The following is a 15,090-nucleotide window of genomic DNA, read 5'->3' on the forward strand; positions in this document are numbered from 1 at the left end:
TGAGTCACTGCAGACTGGCTAGGTGCTTTTGTTTGCCCTTTATCCCAGGGGTTTCAATGGTTCTAGACCAACTTTTATAATAATGCCTTGACTGGTCGTTCCTGTCCCGTGAAAATGTGTATATTCTGACCTTAGGTCCATGAGAAATGTGAAATTTGGAGCTTTTGATTTTTCATAAGGGACATTTTTCCTCATCCAAAGCTTGGATGGAGGTTAAGCTTCCTCACTCCTTCTCTGGAATGATCAAGTTTTTTCTAGTCTGTAAAGAAGAGGGATACTTCAAGGCCCTGGGCTTTATGCAAGGGACTCAGTCCTAACTCCCCAGCCCAATATGGGCATGTCTTCTTGCACATGTCTCTTCTCTATGCCTGGGTCCCAACATCTAGCCCCTGGGTCCTATATCAGGTTCAAATTCCCTAAAGACTACTCTAGGATTAGCTCATCCTTACTGGGCTGGCCTTGATATTTCTCTATTTGGGGGGTTTCTAAAGATTTCTGTGGGGTTTTTTTTTTAGTTTGGCAGTATATTTTTAATCGTTATGTTTTGCTAAGAGACACATGAAAAAATGTTCATCATCTTTAGCCACCAGGAAAATTCAAATCAAAACCACATTGAGATACCACCTTACACCAGTTAGAATGGCAAAAATGGACAAGGCAAGAAACAACGAATGTTGGAGAGATTGTGGAGAAAGGGGAACCCTCTTACATCATTGGTGGGAATGCAAGTTGGTACAGCCGCTTTGGAAAACAGTGTGGAGGTGCCTCAAAAAATTAAAAATAGAGCTACCCTATGACCCAGCAATTGCACTCCTGGGTATTGACCCCAAAGACACAGATGTAGTGAAAAGAAGGGCCACATGCACCCCAATGTTCACAGCAGCAATGTCCGCAATAGCCAAACTGTGGAAAGAGCCGACATGCCCTTCAACAGACAAATGGATAAAGAAGACGTGGTCCATATATACAAGGGAATATGACTCAGCCATCAGAAAGGATGAATACCCAACTTTTACATCCGCATGGATGGGACTGGAGGAGATGATGCTCAGTGAAATAAGTCAAGCAGAGGAAGTCAGTTATCATATGGTCTCACTTACTTGTGGAACATAAGGAACAGCATGGAGGACATCAGGAGAAGGAAGGGAAAAATGAAGGGGATGGAAATCAGAGGGAGAGACGAACCATGACAGACTATGGACTCTGAAAACAAACTGAGGGTTCTAGAGGGGAGGGGGGTGGGGGGATGGGTTAGCCCGGTGATGGGTATTAAGGAGGGCACGTATTCCGTGGAGCACTGGGTGTTGTTATACGCAAACAATGGACCGTGGAATGCTACATCAAAAACTAATGATGGACTCTATGGTGACTAACATAACACAAATAAAATTTTCAAAAAAGAATTTTTTTTAAAAAAAGCAGAAAGAATAGTATAATAAATACCCAAATACCATACCCTAGATTTTAAAGAGAGGTGTTTTTTTTTGCCACATTTACTTTATCTATTAGGTGTCTGAACCATTTTAAAATAATTTGCAGTCATCATGGCATCTGGCTCCCAATTACTTTAGTTTGGTACCTCCTAACAATAAAGATAGTATCATACATAACCATGATATCATTACCATACTTAAGAAAATCAATCTATTATCAGATAATAATCATATTTCACAAATTGTTTCCAAACTATATTTTATAGCTGCTTTTGAAAAAAATCAGGATCCAATCAAATATCACACATTGCACTTTTTGTTATGTCTTTTAATTATTTTAATCTGGAACCATCCCTATGACACTGAGTTTTGGAAGACATCAGACTGGTTGTGTTGTAAATTGTCCAATATTCTGGCCTTGTCTGATTATTTCCTTGTGATTGTTTAACTTAATCCTCTCTCCATATTTTCTGTAAATCGAAAGTCAGGTTTAATGATTTGATTTTTTTTGCAATATATTTCATAGGGGATGCTGTGCTGTTCCTTTTGTAAAACATTAGGAGGCACATATGCTCTGGTTGTCCCATTATTAGGGATCGGGGTTAAGGTGATGATAGCCTGATCACTCTATCTTTCCCCTTGGGGCAAAAAAGTAATCTGTGAGGTGTTGACTATGTATTAAAAGCAGATTTGGGTTGTGTTTGACCCAGGCTTCTCTGAATTTGTGGGAAGAGGAGATATCCAATTAGCTCGGTACTCACTGTTGGTGAGATCCTGACCTGGGTGGGCACAGGGCTGGGCGCGTGGGGAACATGGAGGTAAGAGGGGCACACAGTCCAGTTGGACAGACAACACAAGGACACACAGATATGTCCTACACCTGCTTCTCGGCTGGAATGGCTCTCCTCCCTCCTTAGAGAGAAAACCAAAGTGCAGCTCTTTTAGAAGAAGCTTTCCTTTTCTCGCTCAGTTCAGCAAAGCTTTCCTGAGGCCCTTCTGTGTGTGGGGACTGTGGCTGGCCCTGGGAATAGGGATTTGAACAAAGCGTGCCCCTTGCCCTCTCAGGGCTCGAGGTCTAATTGGAGAGACAGACACATAAACAGACAATTGCAGTCCAGCATGCTGAGCGCTTGACCAGAGGAGTAAACAATGTGCTGTGGGAGGTCAGGGGAGAGCAATTATCGAAGCCCCTTCTCTGAGGAGCTGCCAGGCCTGCCTGAGGCCCCAACACTCCAGGTGGGAGAAGGCACTCCTCTTTTGAATGCCCCTAACACTTTCCCTGGGCCTCCCTCGTACTACTCAGCATTAACTATGTTTTACTACTATAACTGATGTATAAACTCTGAGCTCCTTAGATAGAAAGATGGCTAACAATCAACCGGGTTTCCCATAGAACCTTGCACTCTTTCCCATACGCTCAGTTAACACTTTCTTGGACTCTGCTGCAGTCTGGATGTTCCCTGCCCTAGGAGGGTAGCCCATAGAACACCCCACAATATTCCAAAGGGCAGCCAAAAAGTGTATCCACTTTGAGGTGACCGCCTTGCCTCGTTGCTTCGGGTCAAAGTGGCTGTGAACTGAACCCCTCCAGTGGTTTTGTTGTTTGCATTTCAACTTCCTTGAATAGCCCTCACTGTCGAGGCTCCAGCCTTTACCCCCAAACGTCCAGAGGAATCCAATCCATTTCTGATTAAGAATTAAACGTTTTCTGCTTCAGCCAGGCTCTGCTAATCCAAGGCAGTGTTCAGCTTATTGCCTTTTAGACTTCATGGTTTTCTGACTGACTGAGTGGGCAGACATGTCCGTTCACTGTGGGGAATTTCCTGGAATTAGCAGTACAGTAAAGAAAAACCTTGGCATAAAGGCATTAAGGCAACTACAGCTAAAAAATAAATTTTAACCATGGCATAAAAGCAAATGGTTAATCCCACTTTGCAATTAATTTCAGCTTCTAATCAATTCCTCCTGTGAGTAAAGCACATGAGAAATATGATCTCCAAACGATTAATTCATAGCAAAAGGTCACTTCTTTGAGGTATGAGCAGTGTCTGGAATCTTTCCCTCCTTACAGGTCTCGACAGGGCTAACTTGAGCACGTTCTCCTCCGGCTACTTGCCCTGCTTTCCTGCTTGGGTCTCAACTTTAATCAGGGGATCAAAATCTATTATTTATTCTTCACAGAGAAGGAAAAGGAGTATAAATATACGAGTCTGGTGTCACCCATAGATCAATTAGGGAAAAAAACAAAACAAAACAACAGATTTCTCCAAGCTGAGTAGTCTTCCTACAGTTTGTGCCAACTTCAACACACCCAATGTTTATTTAATAATAAAATGGGCACTTCTAGGAGGACTGCTTATGGCTAATGAGAAAGGTAGCACTCAAGCAATCATGTTCTGTGCCAATTTCAGAATAAAATAGATGAAGCAAATGCTCTGATAATGCTTCTGTCCTGTCTACCTTCCTTGCACAAAGGGAGCAGAGAGAGAAAAAGGTGGAGAAGGAAGCGTGACCTCTAAGACAGAGAAGTGCAGAAGCCATGTGGCTCAGAGTGCCCCCTTTCTACATGGATGGCCACCCCTCAGAGTGGAGCAATCTTTGGGCCATTTTCAGGACTCCATCTGGGGATAATGGCTGCACTTTTGAAGGCCACCTCGCTGTGCTTGCTGTGGGGGCTGCTTTTGCACCAGCATAGCCGTGCTGGGTGCCAGGTTGCCAGTGGAAACCAAGAAGTTTGAGGTGATTCTTGCACATGACTTAGGCCCAGGTGCTCTTTAATGGATGTCTAGCCCCAATGTTCATGTCCCATTGTCCGGGCCTTCAGGCTGCTCACATTTGGAGCCATTACTGCCCATCACAGAAAAGCATTCTGAGAATGTCTCACTGTCCTGCCCTGAATACCATTAATGCCCCCCATCCCCACCTCCACCACCAAACAGAAAAATGGAAACATTTTCCCTGTAGAAGAACTAACTTTTAGGATAGCTTTTGTTTAGATGGTTTATGTATGGATGGTTTTTGTGTTTTGTTTTGTTTTGTTTTGTTCTGCAGGGGAGAGGAGAACAGGAATCAGGTAATGTCTGTGCTTTGCTGTGCATGAAAAGCATCCTTCCTGTTGATGCCAGACAACGGGGAGGCACCCATTTGTTCCCATTTTGCTGTTTGCCTGCAGTACCTCATGAGCTTTCAAGAAGCCCTCAGTTGAGGACCCAAGAGGAGCTGACAAACAATAGTTCTGAAGCAAGAATATGCCTGTCACTATGAAAGTGGCATGCAGGGTCACTGTCTTAGAGTGGAGGCTGTAGAGGGGATGAGGGCACATGATAGATCAGGGACTGTTCCCTCAAATTGATGTTTCCCTTGGACTTCATGCAGGAGATACTTGCCCAGTGCCTTACAGCAAATTGGTTGCAGAGCTAGAATTGGGCCTCAGCCCTACAGACTCCTGGTTCAGTGCTCTCCTTGCTAGCACTGCCAACCTTCCCTTTCATTATGGGATCAGTGCTGTTCAGATGCAAACTCACTCTTCTTCATCCACATTCTGCATGCCCCCCCACCAAAGAAAACCCACACCCATCTTTTTTTCCTGACACCCATCTTAAACATCCTGAAATGGGAGGAGAGTGGTGCATTTGTCATAGACACCTTTAAAAAAAAATCTCCCATTAATTTCCAGTGCAGATAACTCCATGGTCTATAGCAGGAAACAATTCTTTATAGACAAACTTTAACTAAACCTTGCACAGAGACATGGTGAAAATTTGGCCCTCTGCAACCCGAGACCACCAGCATGAAGCCAAATCTGTTATATGATACAAAAAGTGATATTTGTGAATAATCCAGGTTACTTTTAACTCTTTCCCCTGAAGAGTGGCTGGGCTTCATCTCTGAGCACAGAACACAATTGCTATGTCTTAGCAACAGTGAACTCTTGAGAGTATGGTATTAGAGAGAAGAAGAGAGAACATTCTACTTTGTTTTAGAATAACTGGGGTGAAGAAGCTGTCATTCCGAATGCTAAAACCTTATGCATGATATGGTCCAATGAATCCCAAATGGCAACTGGTGACCCAGAGCCCAGGTGATAGGAATCACCCAGAGGACTTGTTAAAATTATAGCTCTCTGAGCATATCACCAGAGAGCTGAATTCAGTAGAGCCTGGGGTTTCCTCAGTTATCTGTACTTCTATGCACGTGCTCCTGGGAATTCTGACATGAAGCCAGTTTTGGGAATCACAGACTGATCTAACAGCCTCCTCCAACTCTGCCACTTGGGTCAGAGGTGGAGGCCAGGGAAGAATGGATCCCGGGAGGGAGACACCTTGAGTCTGCAGGGTAGATGTGTTCAGGAGTTTGGGAGCTGCTCTCTCTGGAAAAGTAAGAGCAGAGACATGGCCACCTCAGAAGAGAGTCCCAGTCTCCAGATGATGCTCAGTGCCTGGGTAAAGACATTTTGAGGCCACTGGGAGAGTAAACATGGATTCACATTGCTAGAGGAAAACACAGAAGCAGCCATAGGGCTATGGGATGCCACAAATTGGGAAAGTGGGGCCCAGAGTAGGAGACGGACTTAGCTTCAAGTCACACGGACAACATGCATGAGCGTTAGCTAAACTCTGTTTCCCAGCCAGGGATCCCTGCCCCACACCATAGTTTAGGTTTGTGCAGTACACCCTCCACTTTGCTCATTTTTCACCCTCCACAAATATTGATCAAGTACTGTAGGAGAGAAGGTGAAGGCAGGAACAGGAATCAGACCCAGCCCTTACCATCGGGGTACTCCCAGACTGCTAGAGGACATGACTAGAATACAAGTTTAGACAATACCTGAGGAGTGATACAGATACAGGGGTGGGGAATCCACTGAAGCAAATCATTGCTTTGGCCTGGCAGGAAACTCTGGAGCTAGTCCTGATGGGAGACACCTTTCTCCCAGATGGTAACTCAGGTACCCTAGTCACTAAAGTCCCCAACATCAGAGCTAAGCATAAGCCCTAAATTCTACAAAAGAGGTGGTGCCGAGGTGCAGAGACTGGAGGTGATTTGCCAAAGGTCACATAGCCAGCAAGTGGTGGAGCCAGGACTTGATCCCAAATCATCTCCCTCCTAGGTGGTCTAGTACTCGTACCTCTTTCCCACAGGGGTTCTGGAGTCAAGAAAAGAAACCACGCTGAGAACTCTGCTGAGACTTACAGCTCTGGATGAAAGAAAAGAGCTGTGACTCCTTCCATTAAGTTGTGACCTTAACCATGGAAATACTCACAGACGCACTGGAAGCAGGGAAGACAAGGTGTTGCCCTGGGCACGGTGGCTACTGGTGCAATCTTCCAGCTGAGTTGCTATATTCCCTTCTTCACTGAGTGTGTCAGAGGCAGTTCCTTCTGATCATTTCCTCTCTAACTGGGTGTGTTTTATTTTCAGTGACCAGAGAATGAAAAGCAAGGCAGACAGAAGGCATCTATTTCTAGGGAATCTGTTACTCTTTGCCATAGAAGTTGAAATACTTGCAGGTACATTAATGATCTGTCTGATTATGTTTACTCCACTGCTCACTTGCCCTGAATTTTTCCTGAGAATTTCCATGTTTCTTCCCCACCTCCTCATCATAGGAGTAATAATGGTAATATAATGGCAAATACTCACATAGCACTTACCATGGGCCAGGCATTGTACTAACCACTTTGCAAATACTAACTTATCAAATTCTCCCACAACCATATGATGTGGGTACTGATATAAACCCCATTTTACACATTAGAAAACGGAGACAGAGAGAGGGTAAGTCTTGCCTAAGATCAAGCAGCTAGAAAGTACTGGAGTTGAAATTTGGACCCAGACAATTTGGGTCCAGAATCTGTGCTCTTAATCACTGCGAGGAGAGCCTCTCCAGATAAAAAAGAAAAGAGGATGAAAAATTAGAAGAAAATCCTTCCCTTGCAAACAGATGCTGGTATCCTCCTAAGACAAAGTCCTGAAACTCTAACTAAAAGTTTGTATGTTGGATGGAAGAAAAAAAAATCTGACATCTTATTTGATTGATCCCCATTTTAAATGAAGAACATGAAGAGCCTGGTGCTGCACCTGGCAGAGCAAAAGCTACTAGTTAATATGTGCTGAGTAAATATTAGATGAATAAATAAATGGATGAACATATGGATGAATTTTCTTCTGAGTTTACATGTAAAAAAACTGCATTGTCTGCACCTTTTGTCCTTGATAACCTCAAACTCAAAACTTATTTGGATCATGGGAAGATCTTCCACAGGCCTGAATGAATACTTGGGTATAAGCTCCACAACTGTCTCTTATAAGCTATAGATTTTAGACAAGTCATTCAACCTCTCTGATCCTTACTTTCCTCTTCTAGGAAATGGACATAATAACCTCTGCCTTGCAGAATGCTTGGATAGATAAAAGAATTTATTTGAAACCACTTTATAGATAGCCAAATGCTATCCAAGTATAAGAATTAGTTAGGCACCCCCCTGCCCCCCCGCAGAGGCCAGTCATATTGTTTCTTCCTCCACACAACCAGGAGCTACAGTAGCTCCAGGGGGCATGGTACGTACTGTGTATTCAGTGCTAATGGTGTCCTCAGAGGCCTTGCCATGTGCCCTCCCTTTGGAGATAACAGGGCAGACTGGACAGTGATGTACAGTTGATTTAGTGTTCCTAGTGGTGACTTTATCCTCTGGTGGTCCTGGTGGCTCTGTGAGTTGAGCAGGTAGCCGGGTCAGGTATACCATGACCCTGACTTCAAAGAAGAGAACCTGACTCCAAAGAAGGTCATGGATGAGAAATGACTTGGATGAGGTCATGAAGCTAGTAAGTAGTGGTAAGTGTGGGAGGTGGATGTGGAACCCAGGTACCACTTTCTACTCACCCTAGAGCTTTCTGGATTTGTAGAAGCGAATACACCCTCTACATGCAAAGGCCCATGGGAAGGAGACTGTCAAAACAGCTTTGAAGGATACATTTCATGGTTTTATTATATGGAAAATAGTGACTGAATCTTGATTCTCTCTCATCTGTGTTAATTGATGTAATTTGTAAGAGTTTGTAAAAGATAAAACTTATTTCCCTCTTTGGTAAACATATGTCACTAACTTCAATTCAGAAAGAACACTCATAAAAAATGAACCACAAGAAAACATCTGAAAAGAGATAAATCAAGCTCAGATAATTGGACAAATAATTATAAACCATCTCCAGGAATTGGCTCCAGAGAGATGCATGTGTGTGTGGTATGTGTATGGATGTGTGTGAAGGTTAGAGTATGGAGAGGGCCATTGGAGTCATGATCTTCTGGCTTCAGTCTCTCCTCTTTCTCTCCTAGAGGAAAGGTCTGTTCTTTGGTCTTGGGTTTCTTAAGAAGCAAGGCTAATGGAGTCCTGGGACTGAGACTTGTAGGGGCTGGCTGTTCGTTGCAAATAAGCATCGCTTTGTCCAGGGGCTAGAGTTAGGGAGTGGAGTAAGGTCAACAATTTCTGATGTAGGAGACATTGAAACACATCTTTGTCTAAACTCAGCTTGATTTTGACCTGTGCAAAGCAGTTTCTCCAGAAGCATCGTCAATGAAGAGGTAAAAAGACTAAGTTGTGGACGTGTCCTCAGAGACCACTTCATCTAATCCTTTATTTTACATTCAAAAAAACTGGAGCCCAGAGAGAGAAAGAGTTGTGGTCAAGGTCACACACTTGGTAGTGACCCAGCTGAGACTAGAACCTAGATATGTAGACTCCCAAGCCAAGGACCTTTGTACCACATGTATCCCCTAACTTAGAAGGAATAAAAATTCAAATGCAGAGCTGAATGTCCTGCTCTCCAATAAAGCACTCCTTTAGTTATGAATAAAGGAACAATTGTTTTTCCAGAAGATTGTAAAGCCATCCGAAAAGCATTCAGCATGATTCACATCCATTAGAGCTGACATGGCCAACATGCCAGTTGCAGCATGATAAGACTATCATGCTGGAGACCAGTACTAGGAAGGCCTTGAAGGGTTGAAGGTTGGAGGGACAAATGGAAACTGCCTGTTTTCCGATCTGCCTTTTCCTTACTTTCTCCCTTTCTTCCATTCTTCCTTCCATCTTCCACAAACATTTCTTGGTGCTTGCTCTGTGCCAGGAGCCATGGGTATGGCTGAAGAACACTAATCTGTGGGGGTCAGTCTCCTTCAACTAGTTCCCTAGGACAAAGTCTGCTGAATCTTGGAGAAGTGGCTAAAGTCAGGCAAATTCTAAGCAACTGATTTATTGGATCTCAGAGATAAAAACCAATGGAAGGAAGGAAAATTCACTGATGTGCACCCAAAAGCCAATTGTCCTGCCACATCATGGCCCACTGAGCAGTATTCTTGGTTCTCCATAGGATTTTGAACACTTAGAAAGGGTCTGTGCAACTGCACCACACCAACAACCACACAGATGCATCTGGCACACAGAAGAATGTATGACAACCGGGGGACTCAAAATCCAGGGTGTAGTGGGTTGAATGATGGCCCATCAAAATATATATCCACCCCAAACCTGTGGATGTGAACTTATTCAGAAAAAAGGATGCTTGCAGATGTAATTAAAGATCACAAGATGAGATCATCTTGGCTCTAGGATATCCTTATAACAGAAGAAGAGAAAAGACACACAAAGGAGAAAGTGATGTAAGGATGGAGGGATGCAGCCACAAGCCAAGGGACGTTAGGGGCAACCAAAAGCAGGAAGGGACAAGGAAGGATTCTCCCCTAGAGTCTTCAGAGGGAGCTTGGCTCTACTTATACCTTCATTTCAGACTTTTAGCCTCCAGACTGTGAGAGAATAAAGTTCTGTGGTTTTAAGCCACCAAGTTTATGGTACTTTGCTACAGCAACTCTAGGAAACAAACACAGGGGTGGGTGCCTGAGTGGCACCCTCAGAAGCTGTGCTCTGCCCAGAGCTAAGCCCATCTGGCCACACACCTGTTAATGGGATCCCTGCATCCCAAGGCAGGAGCGGCAGCAGCAGCTAGATGCAGCACCCAGGCCCCTCGCTCCTGCTCCAGCTCTGTCCTACCTCACTCCCAAACCTCAAGCCTGGGTCCAGTGGAGAGCAAGCCCTGTTTCCTGTCCTAATTGTTACAGCTGAATTTTGTGTCCAGAGCTGGGGCCCTGTCTTAGAATGTGGTCAGTTCCTCTAAAATAAGAGCCAACCCATGTTCTTGCCCAGCCCTCCTCAATGGCCTGAGTCCTCCTTTCAAAGCCAACATGATAAGTGAGCCCCTTCTATCTGCTGACAAATTGACCAAATGCATTTTGTTTGATGAGTCCAGAATGAATTATACTTTGATTTTCCTAAACTCTAATTCCATTTACCTAATAGAAGACTGGTGAGCCCTCTATATTGTATTAGCTACCTGGCTATTTAGTTTTGTTTTCAACATCTAAAACACCAGGGTAGATATTTCAGAGATAACAAATCTCAAATCTTAATCTGTTCTTTCTCTCTCCATCAACCCTTTCCCCAAATCTTGGCCTCAGACATAACTGTTTTCTTTTTTTTGTATTTTAATTCTAGTATAGTTAACATCAAACATAGCTGTTAAAGAAAATCTGGTCAATTTGTCCAGAGACCCTGAACTTGCCTGGTCCTAAATTTCTTGTGACTGAGCCATGCTTACCTGGGATCTTTTTCAGTGTGGATGGCTTGATATTCTCCTGGTACCATGCTCCACCTTTCTGTTTCTGGGGCTGGCCCCCAAGCACAGCCCCTGGATAGATGAGGCTTGTCCTCATTCCTCTTTTCTGGGGCCTGATACTCCAGTAAATGCCACTGGCCCTGGTTGGGGTGCCATCAGAAGGCATGACAGTGCCTTACACTGCTGTACTCAGTGTGCAGTTACAATTCCATTCTAAGGAAGGACAAAGACTTAAAGGAGGTTATGGGGGTGGGAGCTGCCAACAACTCAATCGGTATGTTTTCTTCTGCTAGTGTAATTTTAATCACATGCTGTGTTTCCGCAGTGCCCAGTCAACCCTGCTCATTAGACAAATTGCTTTTTATAAAAAATACTCATTTACTTAGGAGACCACAATGGCACTAAGGAAGTCGCTGGAGCCGAGAAAGCAATTGTGTGCATTCTGTGAAGGATGTATGCCCATCACCACAAATACTATCAGCTTCACATTTTAAAGACAGCTCTAGATGTCTTAGGATACCTATCAGCTCTTCCATGTATAGGATGTGTTTATGCCCCCAATCAATTACGCCTGTGTTCTAAAAGCAGGGGATGCAAAAATCCTCTATTCAACTGTAGTCCCAAAGTCTTGTTTTGGCACAACTGGCTTAATAAAATTAAGCTGCATGGAGGTGAAAGTACCTTTCTATTGCTAGAACCTTTCAAGAGGTCTAATCTCTTTAGAAAATAATCAAATAATATAAATTGAAAAATTTTGCATAGAGATAGGATTTCACCTGAGTTTAAGGTAGTTTGTGCCAAAAAGCATAGGTGGGGACACATCTGTACGTATGCACATTCTACTCAAACTGTCCCATTTGCCTATCTCTCAAGGTTGGATTTAACGTGTATGTCATAATTAAATTGGGTTTTGATCTTTGCATTTAATGGTTTGAAAATCCAAATTTTAATTTCAGCTGGGACTTGGCTATAACAAAGGAAAAAGAAAAAATTGATGGGTATTGAGAGTACCATATACAAGCAAGATTCATAATCTGATATTCTACTCCCTTTAGCTGTTTCTGAGGAGAGATTAATTTGTGCCTTTGAGTTACAGGTTGGGAAAAGCCCATGGTTTTAACTGAGGAAGACCTGTGCTGCCTATGGCTCCTTTCTACAATCAGGGCCTATGGCCTCAGGGTGAGGGATGGAAGCCTTTGATGGAGAATGGTTTCCAGTTATGTTTGGCCAAATAGAGCCAGGACTAAGATGACATGAGAGAGGCCCTCGCCTTGGGTGCAAAATTTAAGATGGGGTCCAAAACCTCAGTAATCAAGATGTATAATATTTTAATACAGTATATTAAAAGTCCAAATTAATGCAAGGAAATTCATGATGAACAATGCATCAAACTGTGAAATAGAGACGTGATCAAATCTTGCACTTTCACAGTCATGCCTCGTTTATCTCAGCCTAATCCTGGCCCTGTGTCCAATCAAACTCCATTTATATTCATGGGCATAGTTTCCAAATTTGAACTTTTAAAAAACACTGCATTACAATATTATTTATCCTGACACCCCGCCCCTTAAAAGTTGAGCCCAAGACAAGTGCCTCACTCACTTCACCTTAGTCCCAACCCTGCAACCAAGCAGACAATTTTTTTCTACTTATTTTTGCCATTAGATGGTTAAATTTTATGTTGGTCACTTCTGAAATGCTGTGTTAGGTTAGGTTAGGTTATGGTAGTTAAAGCCACAAGGCTCAGGAGTTAAAAAGGAACTGAAAAGGCCTTTTCAAATAACCACTGCAGTTGCAGTTACACTTTTCTTTATGACAAAGAGTAGCAGAAGCCCTGAAGACAAGTGTAACATATGTGTCTCTCTTGGTGAATTTTTAACCATTTAAACTACTTCATGGCTATCTGTTCATCAGAGCAATTCTAATTGAGACATTATTAGAAAGAAACCTTTAAATGTCAAATTTCAAGTAAGTGAGGGTGTCACCTCATTGCTTAATTCATTCAACCAGGCCAATCAAAGCAAACAAGAAGTCCTTGTTAGGGAAACTGGTGGTCCAGGTCATACTGTTCCAGCTAGAGCTCAAGCCACACCAGTGATTCATGGTTCCTGGCCCCTCAGACAGCAGTGAGACCATGTGCAAGCTTCCCAAGCCCTTCCCTTCAAAGGAATGTCACCATAGGGCACTGAGAAGAGCATGGGCCCTTCAAGACCTAGGTTTCCCACACACACCATACTTTTTTATAGCTCCAAGGCCTTACTAATGCTGTTCCTTCTATCTGAAATTCTTTCCTTCTGGTTTCTCCTGGCTACTTCTATTAGTCATTTTTATCTCAGCTCGAGCTTCAGGAAAAGATGATAGAATGGTCATGTACATCAAATTTTACTCCCTCTCAAAAGCGCAGTAAAGGATTACCTTTAAACACATAAACTCACAATGACAGGAAGAATGGAAAGGGAGATAAGCACTGTAACATTTGAGAAGCTAAAAGATGGACCAGGTAGCTGATTCAGTAGACCCAAGGAAGCTGAACATAGGTAGGCAGTGGGAACAGCTGAGAACCAACTTAACTTACATCACAGAATACTGAATAAGCTCAAGGACAGGCAGTCCCGGTTACCTCTGGAACTGGCATGTGGAGAAGTTATGCTCTGGAGAGGGTTAAATAGAGGATCTCTGGAGTAGGTGACAGCAGGAACAATTGAGGACAGTAGCAGCTACCCAAAACAGGGGATTCTGTGAATGTATGCAACCCCAGTACTGAAAGCAAAGGCCTCTACCACATTTGCTCCTCTTGGTTCCCAGAGTACTGCCACCTAAACCCTTACCTTCCCAGGCAGAGGACTGGAAAAAGTAGATTGGTTGGAGTGTGGCATGCATAAAAGGGGAGAATTGGATGTGGCCTTGACTCTTCATGAAGTGAATTGTCACTAAAGGTCTTGAACAGGGGTAATATCATGAAAGGAAGAGAGAAGATATGTGTAGCTGTGTATTTTAAGTTCAGTGGCATTAAGCACATTCACATTGTTGTGCCGTCATCACCACCAGCCATCTCCAGAATGCTTTTCATCTTCCTCAACTGAAATCTGGCCACATTAAACATTAGCTCCCCATTCCCCCTTCCCGCAGACCCTAACAACTTTCTGTCTTTGTGAATTTGACTACTTTTGGTATTTCATGTAAGTAGAACCCTATAGTATTGGTCTTTTTGTGTCTGACTTCTTTCACTGAGCTAATGTTTTCAACATTCACCCATATTGTAGCATGTGTCAGCATTTCCTGCCTTTTAAAGGCTGGATAATATTCCATTGTATGGATAGACCACATTTATCCGTCCATTCATCTGTCAATGGACAGTTGAATTGTTTCTACCCTCCAGCTATTGTCAATAATACTGCTATGATCATGGCTGTGAAAAATATCAAAGTATTCTTTTATCATACAGCATTTGCATACTGTGATTCCAAGGAAGCCTTAATTGCAGCAACAACAACAAAAAGACGAGTCTTTTGGAATCTCCAGGTGGTCACAGCATTGCAGAATGCAGGATGTAGGAGGCAGCTAGGAGGCCAAGGACCTGGTGTTGACTTTTAGCTCCTCCCCTATGAGTGTTCTTTCAGGGCTATTGCATACCTTTCTAAGTTTCAATTTCCTGTTCTGTAAACTGGGTCCCTCTCTGCCACCCACCCAGAGGTGTTGAGGTCTCATATGGGCTAAAACCTGCAAGAGCCTTGTAAATTCACTGTGGCATTTATGTGGCTGCTGCTGCTGCCTAAGCAGGGGAGCCCGAGGGCAAGGTTAGGGGAGCTGGGAATGGGTATAAGAAGGTGACTAAGGCCTTAGAAAGAACTGTAGGAATCTTTCTAGAAGCAGGACCCTGGGGCACAGAGAGGTTGAGGTCTGTGATACAAATTGAGGATGTTGTGTGGATTGAAATGTCAAAAGCAATCACTTATCTTAATTGCTCCATAGCTAGCTTGTTCCTTTA

The sequence above is a fragment of the Eumetopias jubatus genome, unplaced genomic scaffold (assembly GCF_037043125.1).
Source record: "Eumetopias jubatus isolate StellerSeaLion01/CBP00866 unplaced genomic scaffold, mEumJub1_p1.0 scaffold_11, whole genome shotgun sequence".
Lineage (NCBI taxonomy): Eukaryota > Metazoa > Chordata > Mammalia > Carnivora > Otariidae > Eumetopias > Eumetopias jubatus.